This window comes from Heterodontus francisci, chromosome 26, assembly GCF_036365525.1.
Source record: "Heterodontus francisci isolate sHetFra1 chromosome 26, sHetFra1.hap1, whole genome shotgun sequence".
Classification (NCBI taxonomy): domain Eukaryota; kingdom Metazoa; phylum Chordata; class Chondrichthyes; order Heterodontiformes; family Heterodontidae; genus Heterodontus; species Heterodontus francisci.
This window is the reverse complement of record NC_090396.1, coordinates 43,434,204-43,457,530: the sequence shown is the minus strand read 5'-3', so window position 1 is coordinate 43,457,530 and position 23,327 is coordinate 43,434,204. Positions and strand designations below refer to the sequence as shown.

At 43.6% G+C, this 23,327-nt stretch overlaps 1 protein-coding gene across 2 annotated transcripts in view; it reads right to left on the bottom strand.

Annotated features, from left to right (window-relative positions):
- LOC137384291 (alpha-1,6-mannosylglycoprotein 6-beta-N-acetylglucosaminyltransferase B-like) overlaps positions 1-23,327 on the bottom strand; it is a 994,997-nt gene that overhangs the window by 274,085 nt on the left and 697,585 nt on the right. The window lies entirely within an intron of this gene.

The window sequence follows — 23,327 nt, the reverse complement described above, 5'->3', positions numbered from 1 at the left end:
TTTCAGTTCAGAAATTCCATCTGCCATCTTGGCAGCTCGACACATTTTCAAATTCCTAAATTACAGATAGATCTGTGGCCCATCATCTGTCATTGCTACTATGCATGGAAATAGGGGCTAGGGAGGAATGAAATTTGACTTGTGCCCAAAACTGACTCAAAGTTGATGGAGGACCACTCTGAATGCTGGTCTGGGCTAGCCTGAGGCCCAAGCCAAGTTCGAATTCAGGCCCCATTTATATGTCAACACCAAGCTGTGTCTAGTAAATAAGCTCCAGTCAAGGATGATGGAAAATCAGCCAGCTGTTTTGCAAAGTTGGCTGGAGGTTCAGGTTTGGGGTGGTTGGGGAGAGGTTCCTGGAGGGAGGCCTCAAACACAATGGCGGTGGTCAGTGTTTTCCTGGGGGACTAGGAGAAGTGCTCATGCATCTCCTGGGTTCACAGAAATAAAAACTGAAAATTTCTTGGGCCTTTTTATTGACCGGCCTGCAGCAGTCCCTTTAAAGAATTCTGGTTAGGGTGCCTGAGACCTAGTATAACTAGGCAGATCATGCACAGCATAGGTACCATTAATTGTGGCTGAATTTTGAATTTGGGAACTTGCAATTGCGATTTTCATATTTAAGGAGCCTAATGCCTGTTTCAAGCGGGGGACCTAGGCGCTCAACTAACATGGTATTGGACACACTACTGGTACATGCAATAGATAGTAACTCAAAATTCAGAGGCCTAACACCCATTTGCTGCAAAACAGGTGACTGCAAATTGAAGTAATTAAGAGAGTAGAACTTCAAAAAAGACTTATTTTTTGCTTTTGCTAACCAGAAATCTGTTATTTTTCTCTTTGATCTTTTCCTGGGCTTTGTAATAAAAATCTCATTACAGTACTATACAGTTGCAAAATGCAACATTTTCCCACACTGTCTCCAGGGGTCAGGTTGATTCATGAGCTAGTGACAAGCGTCTCTGAAAACAGCTACTTTTTGTTGGCAGAGAGGTTAGTTGCTGCCCTTGTAGTTTCGCTCTTGCCAAAAGTGCTGCTGAGGGTAATTATTTCTACATAGTTTATACTTTGAGTCAAATTGAGGCTCTCCTAAACAAACCACCATTAGTTATAAATATCTGCTAATAAAATACTGTCATGACTCATATATTAACCATCTGTGATGAAATTCTAAATTTGATAACTTTGCTGGCACAAAAGCATGCTTCCATAAGTGGGTCAGATGATTAGGAGATTTACTGCTGTTTAAGTGGTTCTTCCTTAGGCTTTTGCATGAACCTATAAGAGATAAGAATTGTTCCACCTCAGTAAGTGAGGACAAATCTGCCACTGAAATGACAACTTGGTGATGGATAACAACATAATGATGGCACTCAACAAAAATACTGCTGCTTCAAAACCCTTTAACATTCTGCATGCACCACAGCTGATGTCCTAGCTTGATGGTGATCAAGGAATGAGGGATGAGTCAGGCTATAAGGTTGCAAACTTTGATGGGATAAAAATTTGTTCCTCCTTTAGACCAAAACACCTTGTGGTTGCTCAGTTTTGGACTACTAGATCTTTCCTTAGTCTGTCTCAGTTATTAGTGCCACACCACATGCTGGAACATGTCCTTATGGTGGAGATGAGACTTTGTCTTCACAAGCACTTCTAGCTTCTAGCAATGCTATTGTGGACAATTGTACCTATGACTGTTACATTTGTGAGGACAAGTTTAAGTAGAAAGAAAGAATTTGCATTGACATAGTGCCTTTCACAACATCAGGATATCCCCAAGTGCTTTACAGCCAATTAAGTACTTGTTTATTTTGAAGTGTAGACTGTAGAAATGTAGGAAATTCAAAGACGAATTTATGCACAGCAAGATCTCACAAACAGCAATAAGATAATGACCAGATAATTTGTTTAAGTGAAATTGGTTGCAGGATTTATATTGCCCCTTACTCTTATTTGAATAGTGCCATGGGATCTTTTGCTTTCACCTGAAAGGACATATTGAGCTTTGGTTTAACATCTCATCTGAAGATAGCATCTCAAACAGTGCAGCATGTCCTCAGTACTGCACTGAAGAGTCAATCTAAACTATATGTGTTAAAGTCTCCGCTGTAGGACTTGAACTCAAATCTTCTGACTCAAAGGCAAGAGTGCTATCACTGAGACAAGGCTGATACCTATTCCTGACGTTGGTTGCCTGACCATCTAATGTAGGACATAGCCAAGTGGATATGTCCTACAGGACTTAGATAGCTTGGTTAGTGGTGATACTCATTCTTTCTGATAGACACTGGATTCTCAAACCTAAAAATACATTCTATTTTAACAACCACCTGTCAGAGTTGGCCTGCACTTTCTTCGCCTGAGCTTGATCAAAAGTAGGATACCAGAGATGAAAATGATAAAAACAAATGCTCTACCAACTACTCCACCTAGCTGAATTCCATTTACCATTCCTATTTGACCCAACTATTCAGCATAGTCCCAATTCTTTATCTTATTGAACATAGTTTGCCCAGCTTCCCAACCTAATCCCAAACTCTGGGAAGTATTGTACATATATTTTCATTGAGAAAGAAATACAGCCCAGTGATAATCACTCATCCAGAAAACTTTGCATTAAACAATTGACTGACCGAGCAGCTAAACACATTTACTACAACAACTTGCATATATACGGACATTACATAGAATTACATAGATTTTACATATAGTTTACACCACAGAAACAGGCCATTCAACCCAACAGGCCTATGCTGGTGTTTTTGCTGCACACAAGTCTCCTTTCACCTTACTGTATCTATCCCATCAGCATATTCAAATCAGGTTTCTAGTAAACTTTAGTGTGAATTTGCCATTGGAGGAAAGGGGTACACAGCTGTCTAGCTTAGCTGCAAGAAATTCCCGCCACTAATCTCCTTGTTGGGCACTGAGCCACAAGCAATGGCTACTCGCTGCCTCACCTATATTTATACTGTCATATTGAAGGCTAACCAGTCGATTCACCTCAGGAAGGCCACAACCTTCTCTGATCCCTGTCTTATTCAATGATTATACATTTTCAGTTGAGGAGGTTCTTGAGATATATAATGAGTCGCCCAAATTTTCCCTCCCTAACACAAGGTGATGAGAACAATCCCTAGAATCACCTAAGTACAGATTAAGGTTCCATCCTCGGAGTTTCCTTATCTGAATTGCTCAGATACTGACTGCACAAATTCGCTGAGGAACTGGGCGAGGAAATCATGGTAGAAGTCAGTTCCAGCCTCACGAATGGCTGTAAATTCAATTCCCTGGCACCAACTTACTGGAAACAGATCATTTTTACTTTGTTTCTACACTCAACAGAAATATAGTCATAAAGAAAAGGGTTGATGCAGCTGTTGAAGCTGCTGAGAGACAGGAAGAACATTTAATGTCTGTGGAGTTCAGGGTGCACTAGCAGCACTATATTACTGTGCATGAAACACAGTAGATATATAAACAACTAAAATAGTGATTTTTACAGCCTTTCTGTATTGTGTTTTGTTAACTGTTAAAGCTCTGATTACAAAAATGCAACAAAATATAGTAATGCAGCTAGGAATTAAAAACCCTAATGTAATAAAACATCCCGAGATGTTTAACTGAAAACACACTACGGATGATTTTCATTTTTAAGCACATATCAGGCAGGCCGTGGGAAGAGCAAATGCAATGCCCACCCGATAGTACAGTCTAAACCATTTTCATGTGCTGGCAGCCAGTTTGACGATCGAGGATGGGGGGAAATCTAGCAGCTCCTCCGTGGAGCCCAGTCGAAAGTATTCACTTAAAGGAGCAGTGGAGTCAATCCCAGAGGGCAGAATAAGGAATAGAAATGGGCTGCAAGACATTTGTGGAACCAGGAAGACCATCCATGCTACTCCTGGCCCCACATTTTGAAAATATACCAGGGATGATTCTGAAGTGGCCATAATAGTCTACTTAGGGACCATCCTAATCCAGTTCCAATGGCCAGAGTGTGCACAGTGCATGGTCTGCCCAATGGTGCCTGAAAATTGCAACAGGCTCCTATAACTGGCATGGGACCCCAATTTAAATATTGTGATAAGGTCTATCCTGAGCAGGAGTGCTGGCCATCCATTTCAAGGCCTGTCTGAAAATTGAGTCCGGTGGTCCTTGTCAGACCAGTGGAAAGTAAGTCTTTTCAAAAAATAGTATCTTGGTTTTTCATTGTAAGTGGGATGGTAAACAGTTGAAAATCTATATTCCCGCCACCCTGCTGAGCTCCCAAACCATTGCGAGCAATGAATTCCAGTTTGAGACTACATGAACAGTGAAACTTAGCAAGGACACGGCCAGGCAAATTCCCTTTTCACTACACTGAGATTTATTCAGCACCTCACTGATAAAGGACAGCTCAGTGATTGGGGGATGAGAGAGGAGTTGAGAGAATCTGCAACAGAACTAATATCTATAAATCACCCAGAATGTAGGCTGTACTGAATTTACAACTCGACTATATATAATAGTGCACTTTGCTTGTGTTCATATCTGGAAAAATGGTAGTTGAAGAATACTAAAATTACTCAAAGAGGTGTTCAGGTAAGATAAAGTTGATAGTAGTAGAATTCCTAATACATTAATTCCACTATCAACAATATGCCAAATTGATTTCTAAGCACTTTCTAAATATTCATGAGAGCCGAAGGGGAAATATTTTTTCTGGTTGCTCATTGTAGAGGAATCATAAATGTGAATAGAAAAAATGCCTTTATGATTTCATCAGCAAAAGTAACTCAAAGATTTGTGTCATAGTGTCCGAAATCACCTGTAGCCTATCACTCTGGTAAACTGTAAATGTCAATGGTGTGGTATAACTTTTATATAATTAATCTATATCTGAGATTTACTTTATTACATCATGAATATTAGTTTTCTTCTTTTGCTTATTCCTCAAGACGAAATGAGGCATTTTCCATTAAAATCTCTATCCATTTTCTGACAATCAGGAATTTGAATGCTGGGTGGAACTTCAAGTTCTTGTACAATTTCTGTAAATTTTCTATTTATTGGGTGTATTTTGCTTTTTCATACATGGAGACAGTTTTTGTCCTCACCCTGCCAGTGACGAGCTTCACCCAACTGTTAGAGTTTTTGGAAATCATGCATAAATTCCTGGCTCCCCACCTGCAATGGAAACTTGGAAAATTACCTCCAGTGTCAAAATCAACCAATTTAGCCAATTATTAGAGAGTAGATACAATAGATGAAGCCTCCCAGACTACATGACCAAAACCCTACTCCACATGTGGGATTTAAGTCAATTAGAGTAAGGTGAAAAGCTACACATTCTGCAAGACAGAGTAGAAAAACATTCCCAATTTCATGCAGATTTTGCCTGTCTTTACTTTCACAGAATCTGTAATGGTAAGCTAATTACTTTGCATATATTGCTGAATGAAAAAATCTTAAAATCCAAGCTCTGTCAATATTATTATAGTGTTACATTACATGGAAAAAGCATCCGTGCAAATATTTCTTTCTGCAGATTTATGGATAGGACATTCAATGTGTGTTTTGATGTAACAGTAGTATGTAACTGAAGGCAGATCCACAGGATAAAAAGAATGGAGTGACACGACCTGCTGATCTGCATCACCGATGATGTGACAATGCCTGTTGACACTGTGCTGGACCTTCCATCACCGTATTGACACTGCACAATTTAGGGTTTAGATTTGAGGGTTAGTGATTGGTGTTAGGGTTTGGGGTATTGGGGTTCAGGTTTTAAGGCGTTTATATATTAGTGTTAGGGTTAGAAACTGCTATTGACAATGCCATTGTCGCTAGATGCATTCAAAAAAGAAACCCAAATGAGACATTTGATTTCAGACCTTTTAAAGAATCACTCTTTGTATTATGTATTGTCTAAGGGTACTGTGCAATTTTTAGATCTATATCTGAATGATAAACTGGCTCAGACAAAAAGAAATTTGGGCGGCACAGTGGTTAGCACCGCAGCCTCACAGCTGCAGGGACCTGGGTTCAATTCTGGATACTGCCTGTGTGTGGAGTTTGCAAGTTCTCCCTGTGACTGCATGGGTTTTTGCCGGGTGCTCCGGTTTCCTCCCACAGCCAAAGACTTGCAGGTTGATAGGTAAATTGGCCATTGTAAATTGCCCCTAGTGTAGGTAGGTGGTAGGGAATATGGGATTACTGTAGGGTTAGTATAAATGGGTGGTTCTTGGTCGGCACAGACTCGGTGGGCTGAAGGGCCTGTTTCAGTGCTGTATCTCTAAATAAAAATAAATAAATAAAATGTAGAGGACAGAGAGGGGTCACAGTCTCAGAATAAAGGGTAGGCCAGTTAGGACAGAGATGAGGAAAAATTCCTTCACTCAAAGAGTTGTGAATATTTGGAATTCTCTTCCCAAGAGGGCTGTGGATGCTCAGTTATTGAATATACTTAAGATAGAGACTGATAGATTATTGAGTACTAAAGGAATTAAGAGATATGGGATTCAGGCAGAAAGGAGTCGTTGAGGTAGATCGGCCGTGATCTTATTAAATAGTTCAAAGGGCAGGATGGCCTACATCTGCTCCTATTTCCTATGTTCTGATGTAATTGATACAAAACTACCATTTCCAAAGAGGGAGCTTTTATGGTAGATCTAAACGTGTTGGATTATAAGCATGAAGAAAACTAATTGTACTTGCATTTTTTGCAACTTCGGAGTTTCCAACTCCAGGTCCCCTCCAATAGGAAAACTGCGCTCTTTTGTATCACTTCTCTGCCCCAGCCACAACCCATCTGCTGCTGAATCCCTCGTCTATGACAGAAAATTTGGCAGAAACTGAGCCACATTGGACTAATCCAATACTTGCCTGACTGTACCCCTTCTTCCACATTGAATAAAATTCAGCTCATCCAAAACTTTGCTATCCATATCTTATCCCACACCAAGCCCCATTCACCCATCATTTCTATACTCACTGATCTACATTGGCCCCTGGCCCCCTAATTTCTCAACTTTAAATTCTTATTCTTGCATTCAAATCCCTCTATGTCCTCACCCTTCCCTACCAATTTCCTACCTCAAAACCCTTCCTGAACTCTGCTTGTTGCTGTGGTCTGAATGTTGGCATCCTAATGCAGTCTGTTTAAAGCCAAGGCAGAATTTTAAAAATTCAAATGTGCAGGTCAAGCGGCTTAATTTTGGCAGATAAGGTGAATCAAGCACTACCAATCTAATTGCCAGTTCTAGTAGAGGAATTTTGATGAGATGTCTTATTCCCACCCGTGGAAATCTGTGATTCTGTGACAGATGATTGACCATGTGTATCGGGTGAATGTTTTATCTCAAAAATCATGAAAAAATTGCCAAAGGTTCTGTTTCAACCATCGCGTGGCAATTCCCAGTATAGACAGCATCAAGGAAGGGAGAGAGAGAATAAGAGACCTTGCCAGTTGTCTAATGATAACTATGCATTCTAAAGTGGCTGGTTCATTAGGAGTAATGACAATAAGCCGCACACCAGCAAATGCTGCACATAAAAGGAATACTCAAGTAAGGGACAAAACAGCTTGCTAAAAATTAGAAGAAAGTATTACAGAATTACTTTCTTCAGAAATATCATTTCACTATTCAATACGATTCATGTATTTCCTGGGTATATATCGCAAAAACAAATTCTGATAAGATTTTTGTGCACTGTAGTCCCACTGCACTTACTGAGTGAAACTTATTTTAAACAGGTTATTAAAAAATTGCAGCAGCAACCTGGATGTTTTGGGGTTAAATTTAGTCACGAATGTAAGGTAGATGGAACAATAATGAGCTTCTTGAATATCAGAGCTACTGTGTGATGTTATCTGTCATAAAACCTTCATGACAGAATTCTCTGAAACAGTCAGCTAATTAAATGTGGAACAGCTGGAACTGAGAGAATCTGATCACCATGCAGATATTTCAGTTGTCAGTCTCAACCAAAAAAAATTCTTCAGATGTCACTTTTCATTCCTCAATAAAAAAATATTTGGAATTCATCCAGAATTTTAAAAGTGAATATTGCAAAGTGTTGGGTAGACAATCTTGATCTTTCAACCACCAGCAGAGAGCAGAGTTTCTAATTGGATATTCTGTGCTTTTATGGATTCTGAATGTGACAAGAACTGTTTGCCTACAAATTTACTGCGCTTTATAATTATTTCATATTTCAGCAATTAAATTGTTAAAAATTTGAGACAAAGTAACACCCATTACGCATAAAATAAATGCCCTTTTTTTGGAAAATTTCTTTAAAGATGTATAATCACAAAAATTATAAGCTCAAGTTTTTCACCACCCAGGCATAAATGGCATAATACCCCTAAGTGTAAGACATCCAGACTGCTTACAGAAGTGACCGACACCAATGCACATGAAAGAATATCTAAATTTGTATCTTACATTTTCCATCGTGCAGAGTGAGCGATCAGTACAAATTCACCGCACTGTCAAATCAAATTCACTAAAGCTGATTTGCAGCTGAAGTGAAAGGAAATTTTAAATTATTCCATGGAGCTATCTTACTCTGGGGTGGTGTTGAATCGGGGCCAATAACTTCCCCGCTAGAACACAGGAGAAATCAGAGGGAGACTCATTTCCAGACAGCTGTCATATGCATCCTAGCAATCGGTTCAGAATGGTACAGCTGGAAGTCTGCTTACAAGTCACCCATCTGTCCTTTCAGTTACATTTAATTTCCTGGTACTGGGAAACAACTAAGAAATGCTTTGTTTTGCTGAGGAGGATTTTACATCATGAATAATGTAAAATACTAGCATTATGAAATGTAGCTTCAAACGTATTTTGGTAATACATGTTGTGGACAGAGAGAGAGAGAAAGAGCCCTACACTGACTGGTAGAGTTACACACCAAGGGAGAAAAAGAGAGCTACATACCAACTGAAGTGCCTTTACTCAGTAAATCATTAGGGAATCAAAACCCCAGATTGGGGCTTATACCTTCAGAATCTGCAGAGACTCACTTAAAAACAAGGCCACTTCTCGTTGAGTCTGAGGGCTTTGCTTTGAGTGCTGTTTCCCTATGTAACCCAAATTTGCTCTGTACCCATTCATGAGTGCATTTTGGCTGTTATTCCAGTACCATGCACATTATTCCTATCTTCCCTTTTGTTTCCTCTCTTGACCCTTCCTCTCTCATCCACTTTCTGCTACCCATCATGCCACATTCCTTTCCTCCCCTCTTGGGTGCCTTACCTTTACTAATTCCACTGGGGGCTAACATTACCAATATCCTTCCAATCTCACTCACCCAGCATCTATTCAGTCACAAACAATGCCCTTGCCATACAGACTGCCATGCCCAGTACAGGCATGTCCTATTCATAGCTTTAAACGTTGACTATCTTCAGCACAGCATCTTCTGGAACTGAATTTTCCTTTTGTTTTAAAAGAACCACAATGGACATTAAAAGTGGACATGGGCTGCAAAGATGGGTTTCTCCTGAAACAAAGAAGGTGATTGTCTTAACTGTCCTCAGGCTGAATGTCTTAGAACAATAAACAGGGTGTGGCTAACCAACGTAGATCCCCACCATAATTGGAAAAGGAACTGTGAGAAGTCACATGGTGGGACAGCCATGTTTGTCCCCTTTTAAAAATCTTTAAAATACAGACTGCAGAGAAAACAGACCAGGCAGAACTATCATGCCTTAAAAGAACTGGAAACTATAACATTTTAGAGTCCCTGACCCTGTTCCTTTTCAAGTCCACCAATACAGAAAACCAACCTCCTAGTAATAGACTACAAGCAACTAACTTCATCTCTTCGACAGAATCCTGCACCGACCTCAAAATACGACTCCGGCTATCGAATAACTATGCTTCAGGAGTGAAAACGCCTTCTTCACCGGGCCTGCAACGTATGCTTTCTCCCCAAGCTGAGCCAAATCATATGACTTATGAACTATTCCTTTGCTTGTAATTTATTAAAGTGCACTATCCTCTTTAACGGCTTTCTTTCTGAAGTGTGTGTGTGAGTGGTGAGTGAGTGATGTAGCATTAGATTTTCAGGACGAACATGTGAATACAAAGAAACATAGAAACATAGAAAATAGCAGCAGGAGTAGGTCATTCGGCCCTTTGAGCCTGCTCCGCCATTCATTATGATCATGGCTGATCATCCAACTCAGTAATCTGTTCCGGCTTTCGCCCCATATCCTTTGATCCCTTTAAACCCAACAGCTATATCTAACTCCTTCTTGAAAACATACAACGTTTTGGCCTCAACTGTTTGCTGTGATAGTGAATTCCACAGGTTCACCACTCTCTGGGTGAAGAAATTTCTCCTCATCTCAGTCCTGAATGGTTTACCCTGTATCCTTCGACTACGACCCCTGGTTCTGGACTCCCCCACCATCGGGAACATCCTTCCTGCATTTACCTTGTCAAGTCCTGTTAGAATTTTATAGGCTTCCATGAGATCCCCCCTCACTCTTCTGAACTCCAGCGAATATAATCTTAACCAACTCAATCTCTCCTCATATGTCAGTCCCACCATCCCAGGAATCTGTCTGGTAAACCTTCGCTGCACTCCCTCTATAGCAAGAACATCCTTCCTCAGAGAAGAAGACCAAAACTGCACACAATATTCCAGGTGTGGCCTCACCAAGGCCCTATATAATTGCAACAAGACATCCCTGCTCCTGTACTCGAATCCACTCGCTATGAAGGCCAACATACTATTTGCCTTTTTTACTGCCTGTTGGACCTGCATGCTTACCTTCAGTGACTGGTGTACGAGAACACCCAGGTCTCATTGCATATTCCCCTCTCTCAGTTTATAGCCGTTCAGATAATAATCTACCTTCCTGTTTTTGCTATTGAAGTGGATAACCTCACATTTATCCACATTATACTGCATCTGCCATGCATTAGCCCACTCACTCAACTTGTCCAAATCACCCTGAAGCCTCTCTGCATGCTCTTCACAACTCATCCTCCCACCCAGTTTTGTATCATCTGCAAATCTGGAGATATTGCATTTAGTTCCCTCATCTAAATCATTAATATATGGGGTCCTAGCACTGATCCCTGTGGTACCCCACTAGTCACTGCCTACGATTCAGAAAAAGACCCATTTATCCCTAATCTATGTTTCCTGTCTGCCAACCAATTTTTTATCCATTGCAATACACTACCCCCAATCCCATGCGCTTTAATTTTACATGCCAATCTCTTATGTGGGACTTTGTCGAAGGCCTTCTGAAAGTCCAAATAAACCACATCCACTGGCTTCCCCTTATTAACTCTACTAGGTACATCCTCGAAGAATTCTAGTCGATTTGTCAAGCATGATTTCCCTTTTGTAAATCCATGCTGACTCTGTCCGATTCTACCACTGTTCTTCAAGTGCTCTGCTATAAATTATTTGATAATGGACTCTAGAATTTTCCCCACTACCGACGTCAGGCTGAGTGGTCGATAATTCCCTGCTTTTTCTCTACCTCTCTTTTTAAATAGTGGGGCTACATTAGCTACCCTCCAATCTGTAGGAACTGTTCCAGAGTCTATAGAATCTTGGAAGATGATCACCAATGCATCCACTATTTCTAGGGCCACTTCCTTAAGTACTCTGGGATGCAGACCATCTGGCCCTGGGGATTTATCGGCCTTCAATCCCATCAATTTCCCCAACACCATTTCTCTACAAAAACTGATTTCCTTCAGTTCCTCTCTCTCACTAAACCCTGTGTTCCCCAACATTTCTGGTATGATATTTGTGTCCTCCTTTGTGAAGACAGAACCAAAGTATGCATTTAGTCGGTCAGCCATTTCTTTGATCCCCATAATAAATTCCCCTGTTTCTGACTGTAAGTTTGTCTTCACTAATCTTTTTCTCTTCACATACCTATAGAAACTTTTACAGTCAGTTTTTATGTTCCCCGCAAGCTTGCTCTCGTACTCTATTTTCCCCTTCTTAATTAATCCCTTGGCTGAATTCTAAACTGCTCCCAATCCTCAGGTCTGTTGTTTTTTCTGGCGAATTTATATGCCTCTTTCTTGGATCTTATGCTATCTCTAATTTCCCTTGTAAGCCATGGTTTGGCTACCTTTCCCGTTTTACCTTTGCACCAGACAGGAATGAACAATTGTTACAGTTCATCCATGCGCTCTTTGAATGTTTGCCATTGCCTTTCCACCATCATCCTTTTAAGTAACGTTTCCCAATCCATCATAGCCAACTCGAGCCTCATACCTTCATAGTTTCCTTTACTAAGATTCAGGACCCTAGTCTCAGAATCAACTATATCACTCTCCATCTTGATGAAGAATTCTATCATATTATGGTCACTCATTCCCAAGAGGTCTCGCACCACTAGATTGCCAATTATTTCACTCTCATTACACAATAAAAATAATCCACTTTATTAAAGCACACGAAAAGCGTGCTGCTGGTTATTCAAATTGACCATACACTCCGATGTTAAGAAACACACATATCTTCCTTTTCAAAACACACTGATTACGGAGAGAAAAGGGAAAAAGAACTGGGGTATCAGTTCACTCTCAATTTTGTCTGTAACAGGGCCTAGTGTAGATTATTGCATTGACAGCTTGGCTTTGACTGAAACTTAGCTCAGAGGGTGACACACTTCTCTCCTTACTGAAACCTCCTATCCTGGGTATACTTTTCACCTGCTCCACCCAAACAGCCATGATGATATTGTGGCCTTTATCACCAAATAACGCCTTGATCTCTCTCCTACCCCTCTGGTACTTTCTCCTGCAAGCATCTCACCTTCTTCCACCCCCCTAACCTGTCCTTTAAAATCCCTCTTTCCCACCCAAACTCTACTGCAAGTTTCTACCAAGATATCCTCTGCTTCTGTTATGAGTGATTCCTCATTGCCAGTGATTTCCATCATCATCCCAGCTCCCCTTGCAGACTTTCCTTTGAATTCACTGACCTTCTGTCCTCCCTAAATCTGTCTCTGCATATAAGCTTTCCTAAATGCTTTCATGGCTTTCACTCAACCTTGGTATCTCCCATGACGTCTGTACACTCATGGGGCAGGAAATTGGACTTGTGTCCAATACTGCAAGTCCACAAAGTCTGAGATCAGATAAAAATTTGTCCTTGGACCTTACTTACATTCAACAGATGAGCTGCAGAGATGAATCAGTAGCCAGCCCCTGAATAATTCAGGCTGGTGAAACGAAAGCAATGCCTGCAATATTTTTCTGGAACCAGGAGGAATACTCTTGATCCTCCTGGTTTCACAGAAATGTAATGCGTAAAAAGTTTTCTGGACATTTATATTCCATATTCAACAGCCCCTTTAAGAACTGCTGGTTAAGCCATTAAGATTCTGAACAACTGGGCATGTGTAGAGTCATAGAGTCATAACAGCACTGAGGAGGTCTTCATCCCATCAAGTCCATGTCGGCAATCTGTAGAGCAACCCAAATCAGTTCCATTGCCCCTCTCTATTTCTATAGCCCTGTAAGTTTATTTCCCTCAAGTGCCCGTCCAATTTCCTATTGAAATCATTCATCATCTCCACTCCACCACCCTTATCGGCAGCGAGTTCCAGGTCATTAGCACTCACTGTAAAAATGATCTTCCTCACATCCCCCCTGCATCTCTTTCCCAAACCCTTAAATCTGTGCCCCCTTATCCTTGTACCGTCAGCGAATGGGAACAGCTTTTCTTTGTCTACCCTATCCAAACCTGTCATAATCTTGCACACCTCTATCAAATCTCCCCTCGATCTCCTTTCATCAGAAGTTCTGATGAACGGTCACTGACCTGAAATGTTAACTCTGTTTCTCTCTCCACAGATGCTGCCAGACCTGCAGAGTTTTTCCAGCATTTTCTGTTTTTATTTCAGATTTCCAGCATCCACAGTTTTTTGCTTTTATTTTACTCTCCTCAATCTTCTTTGCTCCAAGGAGAACAAACCCATCTTCTCCAACCTAACCTTGTAGCTAAAATCTCTCACCATGGAACCATTCTGGTAAATCTCCTCTGCACCCTCTCAAGGACCCTCACATCCTTCTTCAACAGTGGTGACCAGAACTGGACGCAATACTCTAGTGGTGGCCTAACCAGAGCTAGATAAAGGTTCAGTATAACTTCCTTGCTTTTGTCCTCAATGCCTCAATTTATGAAGCCCAAGATCCCATTTGCTTTACTAACTACTCTCTCAATATGTCCTGCCACCTTCAAAGATCTATGCACATGCACCCCCATGTCCCACTGTCCCTGTATACTCTTTAGAACAATGCCTTTTAATCTATATTGTCTCTTCCTATCCCTCTGCCAAAATCACTTCACAGTTTTCTGTATTAAATTCCATCTGCCACTTCCCTGCCCATTCTCCTAGTCTATGTCCTGTTGCAGTCGATTGGTATCATCTTCACTGTCTGCCACACCTCCAAGTTTGTTTTTGGCAAATTTTGACATTTTATTCTGTATTCCAATAGCCAAGTCATTTTTATAAATCCAAAAAGCAGTGGTCCTAGCACTGAGCCTTTGGGAACACCACTGTTCACCATCCTCCAGTATGAAAAACAACCATTTACTGCAACTTGCTGTTTTCTGCCCTTAAGCCAATGTTTTATCCAAGTTGACACTGAGCCTCCTATTCCATGAGCCTCAATTTTGTTAACCAGCCTTTTATGTAGTACTTTGTCAAACACTTTCTTAAAATCCATACAGGCAACATCAATTGCCTTCCTTTCATCAACATTCTCTGTTACTTCTTTAAAAAATTCAATTAGATTAGTCAAGCATGATCTGCCTTTTACAAATCTGTGCTGTCTGTCATTAATTAATTCAAACCTCTCCAAGTGCTTGTTGACTTTATCCCTGATTATAGTTTCTAAATCTTTACCCACCACTGATGTCAAACTGAAGATTATGGCAAGTCCTTCCACTATCTCCACTCCCATTTGTTTTAGTAACCTGAGATATAAGCCATCTGGACCAGACGAATTATCCACTCTAAGCATAACCAGCCTTTCCAGTACATCCTTCATATCAATTTTCACCCCAATAATTACTTCTACCATCTCTGCATCTACCAATATTTTGTCAGCATTCTGTTCCTTAGTAAACACTGATACAAAGTAATCATTAAGTATTCCAGCCTTGCACTGCGCCTCGAAGCATATAGCACCCTTTGTGTCCCTAATAGGTCCCACTACCCGCTTACTATTTAGATTCCGGTAGAACATTTTTTTTGGCTCCCTTTTATGTTAACTACCATTCTATTCTCATATTATCACTTTGCCAGTCCTATTTTCCTCTTCACTTCCCCTTTTGACTTATTGTATTTGGCCTGTTTCTTGTTTGAAGAATTCACCTGACATGCATTATACGCCCTCTTTTTTTGTTTCATCATATTCTCTGTCTCCCTCATCATACAAGGAGCCTTGGCTTTGGTTCTTACGCCCTTGTTGGAATGTATCTAGCCTGTACCTGAAACATCTCCTCCTCAAAGTTCACCTATTGTTTCGTTACAGTCTTTCTTGTTAATCCTTGTTTCCATTTTACCCTGGCTAGATCCCCTTTCATCCTGTTGAAGTTAGCCCTCTTCCCCAATTTAGAAGTTTTACTTCAGATTGTTCCTTGCTCTTCTCCATTACTAATCTAAACCTTATGATATAATGATTACTCTTATCCATGTGTTCCTCCACAGACACTAGGTCCACTTGGCTCACCTCATTCCCCAGCACCAGATCCAGCAATGCCTCCTTTCTAGTTGGGCTGAGAACAAACTGGTCAAGGAAATTTGCCTGAAAACATTTCAGAAATTCCTTCCTCTCCTTATCCTTTACTCCAACATTATCCCAATGGTTATTTGGATAATAAAAGTTCCCCTCTATAGTTCTCTGTGATTTCCCTGTAGATTTGCTCCTCTATCTCTCTCTCACTATTTGAATGCCTTTCGAATACCCCCAATAGCGTGATCATACTCTTTTTGCTTCTCAATTCTAACCAAATAGATTCTGTCTTTACGTCCTCAAGGACATCCTCCCTTTCCAACACTGCAATGTCTTCCCTAATCAGTACTGTTGCTCCATCTCCCTTGTTTCCTTTCCCATCTTTTCTGAACACTAAGTATCCTTGAATATTAAATGCCAGTCTTCACCATTATTGAGCTACATTTCAGTATTTGCAATGACATCATATTCCCATATTATGCTCATTTGTATGAGTTTTAATCAGGGTCTGACAGCTAGTGTTAGGATAGTGATTTGTATATGCAACGCACCTAACATCTGTTTCAGGTGAGAACCCTGTACACCTAAAAGTAGATCTCCCAGTAATTTTTTTTCAGATTCATTCATGGGATGTGGGCGTCACTGGCCAGGCCAGCATTTATTGCCCATCCCTAATTGCCCTTGAGAAGGTGGTGGTGAGCTGCCTTCTTGAACCGCTGCAGTCCATGTGGGGTAGGTACACCCACAGTACTGTTAGGAAGGGAGTTCCAGGATTTTGACCCAGTGACGGTGAAGGAACGGCGATCTAGTTCCAAGTCCGGATGGTGTGTGACTTGGAGGGGAACTTGCAGGTGGTGGTGTTCCCATGTATGTGCTGCTCTTGTCCTTCTAGTTGGTAGATGTCGCGGGTTTGGAAGGTGCTGTCTAAGGAGCCATGGTGCATTGCTGCAGTGCATCTTGTAGATGGTACACACTGCTGCCACTGTGCATTGGTGGTGGAGGGAGTGAATGTTTGTAGATGGGGTGCCAATCAAATGGGCTGCTTTGTCCTGGATGGTGTTGAGCTTCTTGAGTGTTGTTGGAGCTGCACCCATCCAGGCAAGTGGAGAGTATTCCATCACACTCCTGACTTGTGCCTTGTAGATGGTGGACAGGCTTTGGGGAGTCAGGAGGTGAGTTACTCACCTCAGGATTCCTAGCCTCTGACCTGCTGTTGTAGCCACGGTATTTATATGGCTACTCCAGTTCAGTTTCTGGTCAATGGTAGCCCCTAGGATGTTGATAATGGGGGATTCAGCAATGGTAATGCCATTGAATGTCAAGGGGAGATGGTTAGATTCTCTCTTGTTGGAGATGGTCATTGCCTGGCAATTGTGTGGCGCGAATGTTACTTGCCACTTATCAGCCCAAGCCTGGATATTGTCCAGGTCTTGCTGCATTTCTACACGGACTGCTTCAGTATCTGAGGAGTCACGAATGGTGCTGAACATTGTGCAATCATCAGCGAACATCCCCACTTCTGACCTTATGATTGAAGGAAGGTCTTTGATGAAGTAGCTGAAGATGGTTGGGCCCAGGACACTACCCTGAGGAACTCCTGCAGTATTGTCCTGGAGCTCAGATAATTGACCTCCAACAACCACAACCATCTTCCTTTGCGCTAGGTATGACTCCAGCCAGTGGAGGGTTTTCTCCCTGATTCCCATTGACAGTTTTGTGAGGGCTCCTTGATGCCATACTCAGTCAAATGCTGCCTTGATGTCAAGGGCAGTCACTCTCACCTCACCTCTTGAGTTCAGCTCTTTTGCCCATGTTTGAACCAAGGCTGTAATGAGGTCAGGTGCTGAGTGGCCCTGGCGGAACCCAAACTGAGCATCACTGAGCAGGTTGTTGCTAAGCAAGTGCCGCTTGATGGCACTGTTGATGACACCTTCCATCACTTTACTGATGATTGAGAGTCGGCTAATGGGGCGGTAGTTGACTGGGTTGGATTTGTCCTGCTTTTTGTGTACAGGACATACCTGAGCAATTTTTCACATTGCAGGGTAGATGCCAGTGTTGTAGCTGTACTGGAACAGCTTGGCTAGGGGCGCGGCAAGTTCTGGAGCACAGGTCTTCAGTACTATTGCCGGAATATTGTCAGGGCCCATAGCTTTTGTAGTATCCAATGCCTTCAGTTGTTTCTTGATATCACGTGGAGTGAACCGAATTGGCTGAAGTCTGGCATCTGTGATGCTGGGGACTTCAGGAGGAGGCCGAGATGGATCATCAACTCGGCACTTCTGGCTGAAGATTGTTGCAAATGCTTCTGCCTTATCTTTCGCACTGATATGCTGGGCTCCCCCATCCTCCAGTTAGTTGTTTAATTGTCCACCACCAATCTTGGCTGGATGTGGCAGGACTGCAGAGCTTAGATCTGATCCGTTGGTTATGGGATCGCTTCGCTCTGTCTATCGCATGCTGCTTACGCAGTTTGGCATGCAAGTAGTCCTGGGTTGTAGCTTCACCAGGTTGACACCTCATTTTGAGGTATGCCTGGTGCTGCTCCTGGCATGCCCTCCTGCACTCTTCATTGAACCAAGGTTGGTCTCCTGGCTTGATGGTAATGGTAGAGTGGGGGATATGCCAGGCACAGATTGTGGTTGAGTATAATTCTGCTGCTGCTGATGACCCACAGCGCCTCATAGATGCCCAGTTTTGCATTGCTAGATCTGTTCGAAATCTATCCCATTCAGCACGGTGATAGTGCCACACAACACGATGGACGGTATCCTCAATGTGAAGGCGGGACTTCGTCTCCACAAGGACTGTGCGGTGGTCACTCCTACCAATACTGTCATGGACAGATGCATCTGCGGCAGGCAGATTGGTGAGGACGAGGTCGAGTATGTTCTTCCCTCGTGTTGGTTCCCCCACCACCTGTCGCAGACCTAGTCTAGCAGCCATGTCCTTTAGGACTCGGCCAGCTCGGTCAGTAGTGGTGCTACCGAGCCACTCTTGGTGATGGACATTGAAGTCCCCCACCCAGAGTACATTTTGTGCCCTTGACACCCTCAGTGCTTCCTCCAAGTGGTGTTCAACATGGAGGAGTACTGAGTCATCCTCTGAGGGAGGGCGGTAGGTGGTAATCAGTAGGAGGTTACCTTGCCCATGTTTGACCTGATGCCATGAGACTTCATGGGGTCCTGAGTCGATGTTGAGGACTCCCAGGGCAACTCCCTCTCTACGGTATACCACTGTGCCACCACCTCTGCTGGGTCTGTCCTGCCGGTGGGACAGGACGTACCTGGGGATGGTGATGGCGGTGTCTGGGACATTGTAAGGTATGATTCTGTCAGTATGACTATGTCAGGCTGTTGCTTGACTAGTCTGTGGGACAGCTCTCCCAACTTTGGCACAAGCCCCCTGATGTTAGTAAGGAGGACTTTGCAGCATCGACAGGGCTGGACTTGCCGTTGTCGATTTCGGTGCCTAGGTCGATGCCGGGTGGTCCGCCCGGTTTCATTCCTTTTTATAGACTTTGTAGCGGTTAGATACAACTGAGTGTCTTGCTCGGCCATTTCAGAGGGCATGTAAGAGTTAACCACATTGCTGTGGGTCTGCAGTCACATGTAGGCCAGACCAGGTAAGGACAGCAAATTTCCTTCCCTCAAGGACATTAGTGAACCAGATGGGTTTTTACAACAATCAACAATGGTTTCATGGCCATCATTCGACGTTTTAATTCCAGATTTATTAATTAAATTCAAATTCCACCTTCTGCTGTGGTGGGATTCGAACCCATGTCCCCAGAGGAATACCCTGGGTCTCTGGGTTACTAGTCCAGTGATAATACCACTACACCACTGCCTACCCTATTGCCCCCATGCATTCTCCCTCAACTCCAAAGAGTGCAAATCTGAACACATCTGGTGCACAGATTCATCACCAGATCTGCCTATCAGAGTATCTTCATGACCATTACAATCTAGGTGAGCTTTGTGTAACTTCTTCTTTGGCCTCCATGTCTCGAGAGACAATGGTTAAGCGCCTGGAGGTGGTCAGTGGTTTGCGAAGCAGCGCCTGGAGTGGCTATAAAGGCCAATTCTAGAGTGACAGACCTTTCCACAGGTGCTGCATATAAAATTGGTTGTTGGGACTGTTGCACAGTTGGCTCTCCCCTTGCGCTTCTGTCTTTTTGCTGCCAACTACTAAGTCGCTTCAACTCGCCACACTTTAGCCCCGCCTTTATGGCTGCCCGCCAACTCTGGCAATCACTGGCAACTGATTCCCACGACTTGTGATTAATGTCACAGGACTTCATGTCCCGTTTGCAGACGTCTTTAAAGCAGAGACATGGACAGCTGGTGGGTCTGATACCAGTGACGAGCTCGCCGTACAATGTGTCCTTGGGGATCCTGTCATCTTCCATGTTGCTCACATGGCCGAGCCACCTCAAGCGCCGCTGGCTCAGTAGGGTGTATATGCTTGGGATGTTGACCGCCTCTAGGACTTCTGTGTTGGAGATACGGTCCTACCACCTGATGCCAAGGATTCTCTGGAGGCAGCGAAGATGGAATGAATTGAGACGTCGCTCTTGGCTGACATACGTTGCCCAGGCCTCGTTGCCGTGGAACAAGGTACTGAGAACACAGGCTTGACACACTCGGACCTTTGTGTTCGATGTCAGTGCGCCATTTTCCCACACTCTCTTGGCCAGTCTGGACATAGCAGTGGAAGCCTTTCCCACGTGCTTGTTGATTTCTGCATCAAGAGACAGGTTACTGGTGATAGTTGAGCCTAGGTAGGTGAACTCTTGAACCACTTCCAGAGCGTGGTCGCCGATATTGATGGATGGAGCATTTCTGACGTCCTGTCCCATAATGTTCATTTTCTTGAGGCTGATGGTTAGACCAAATTCATTGCAGGCAGTCGCAATCCTGTCGATGAGTCTCTACAGACACTCTTCAGTGTGAGATGTTAATGCAGCATCGTCAGCAAAGAGGAGTTCCCTGATGAGGACTTTCCGAACATTGGTCTTCGCTCTTAGACGAGCAAGGTTGAACAACCTGCCACCTGATCTTGTGTGGAGGAAAATTCCTTCTTCTGAAGACTTGAACACATGTGAGAGCAGCAAGGAAAAGAAGATCCCAAACAGTGTAAGTGCGAGAACACAGCCCTGTTTCACGCCACTCAGGATAGGAAAGGGGTCTGATGAGGCGCCGCTATGCTGAATTGTGCCTTTCATATTGTCATGGAATGAGGTGATGATACTTAGTAGCTTTGGTGGGCATCCAATCTTTTCTAGTAGTCTGAAGAGACCACGTCTGCTGATGAGGTCAAAGGCTTTGGTGAGATCAATGAAAGCAACATAGACGGGCATCTGTTGTTCACGGCATTTCTGCTGTAGCTGGCAAAGGGAGAACAGCATGTCACCGGTCGATCTCTCTGCTCGAAAGTCAGATTGTGCCTCAGGGTAGACACGCTCAGCCAGCTTCTGGAGCCTGTTTAAAGCGACTCGAGCGAAGACTTTCCCACTATGCTGAGCAGGGAGATTCCACGGTAGTTGTTGCAGTCACCGCGGTCACCCTTGTTCTTATAGAGCGTGATGATATTGGCATCGCGTATGTCCTGTGGTACTGCTCCCTCGTCCCAGCACAGGCAAAGCTGTTCGTAGAGTGCTGAAAGTATAGCAGGCTTGACACTCTTGATTATTTCAAGGGTACTGCCGTCCTTCCCGGGGCTTTTCTGCTGGCTAGAGAATCAATGGCATCACTGTGTTCCGATTTTGTTGGCTGTACGTCCAGCTCATTCATGACCGGCACAGATGGGCTGCATTGAGGGCGGTCTCAGTGACATTTTCCCTGGAGTACAGTTCTGGGTAGTGCTCCACCCTGTGGTCCATTTGCTTGCGTTGGTCAGTGATTGTGTTCCCTGATTTAGATTTGAGGGGGGCGATCTTCTTGATGGTTGGCCCAAAAGCTCTCTTAATGCCATCATACATTCCTCTGATGATTCCGGTGTCAGAGGCCAGCTGAATATGACTGCATAGGTGTTGCCAGTAGTCATTTGCACAGCGCCTGGCTGTTCTTTGTGCAGTGCTTCTGGTTGCTTTAAGTGCTACGGATGTTAACTTGCTGGGGGCTTTTTTGTAGTTCAGCAGTGCAATGCGCTTAGCGGCTATGACAGGTTCCAGCTCTTCAAAGTGAGATTGAAACCAGTCTGCATTCTGCTTCACACGTTTGCCATAGGTGGTCATTGCTGAGTCATAGATGGCGTCTCTGATGTGGGCCCACTTGGTCTCTGCATCCCCTGTAGGAGTGTTTTGAAGGGCTTTTTCAAGTGAATTTAGAAACTTATGTAACAGCAGTGGATGAGAAATTCTGCTTGGACTGATGCAGCTTCTTTGGTTTGAGTCTAACCTTGCTGCACACCAGGGAGTGGTCGGTGTCGCAGTCCACACTGTGAAAGCTGCATGTGATTTGAACGCTGTTTAATGAGGCTCGCCTTGTGACGATGAGGTCCAGCTGGTGCCAACGGTGTGATCTTGGGTGCCTCCAAGAAACCTGGTGACAGGATTTATTGTGAAAGAACGAGTTGGTGATGCAGAGGTTATGATAGGTACACAACTCAAGCAGTCTCTGTCCATTCTGATTCATCCTTCCAATGCCATAGCGCCCAAGGCAGGAGGGCCATGAGTCATGGTCAGCCCCAACCCTGGCATTAAAGTCCGCCAGCAGGAACAGGTGTTCAGTATTGGGGATGCCACTAATGATATTATGGAGTTCCTCGTAGAACTGGTCTTTAACTTCAGGTGGGGAGCAGAGTGTTGGAGCATAGATGCTGAGTAGATGTACTGGACCAGAGGTGGTGAACAGACGGATGGACAGTATGCGTTCCGAGCCATTTGAGGGTGGCTCTATCATGCTGAGCAAAGAGTTTCTGATGGCGAAGCCCACTCCATGCTGTCTTGGTTCTTCAGGATCCCTATCCTGCCAGAAGAAGGTGTAGTCTTGCTCTCTTATGGATCTGCTCGCAGGGAGGCGTATCTCCTGAAGTGCTGCAATGTCCACATTGAGTCTACTGAGCTCATTGTTAATGATGGCAGTCTTCCAAGAGTTGGTTGATTTGTGTAAGGTCTTCCGACAGGCCAGGACACATAGTTCTGACTTTCCAGCTTACAAAACGAAGAGCTGGTACCTTCTTTCCTTTTTTGTCGTGCTGTTTGGTGCAGTGTTGCAGTCCACTTGTCGGGCAATGACCCTGAGCTCCAAGCACCAATGAAGCAACTGGACTGTGGCGGGACAGAACCTTACTGACCGGGGGCTGCCCGGTTTGAGGCGGGCAGTAGCTGTCCAGTGAGATACGATGACCTCTCCCACCGACAAAGGCAACCCGTGACGCCCAATCTCTACGCCAATTGAGCTGGACTTATAACCCGTAACTGCTGCCTTCCGTGTTGTTTTAGTCGCTCTGAGGCGACTATGGAGTGACCTCTCCATGGCGCATGCCTGGGCGGATGTATGGAGGTTGTGAGTTGCCCAAGCGTCAAAACCCCCCTCTCGACCTTCCTGGTGGGTCCAAAGGAGTGCAGAGCATGACGTTTGGCACTGGTATGGCTGCAGG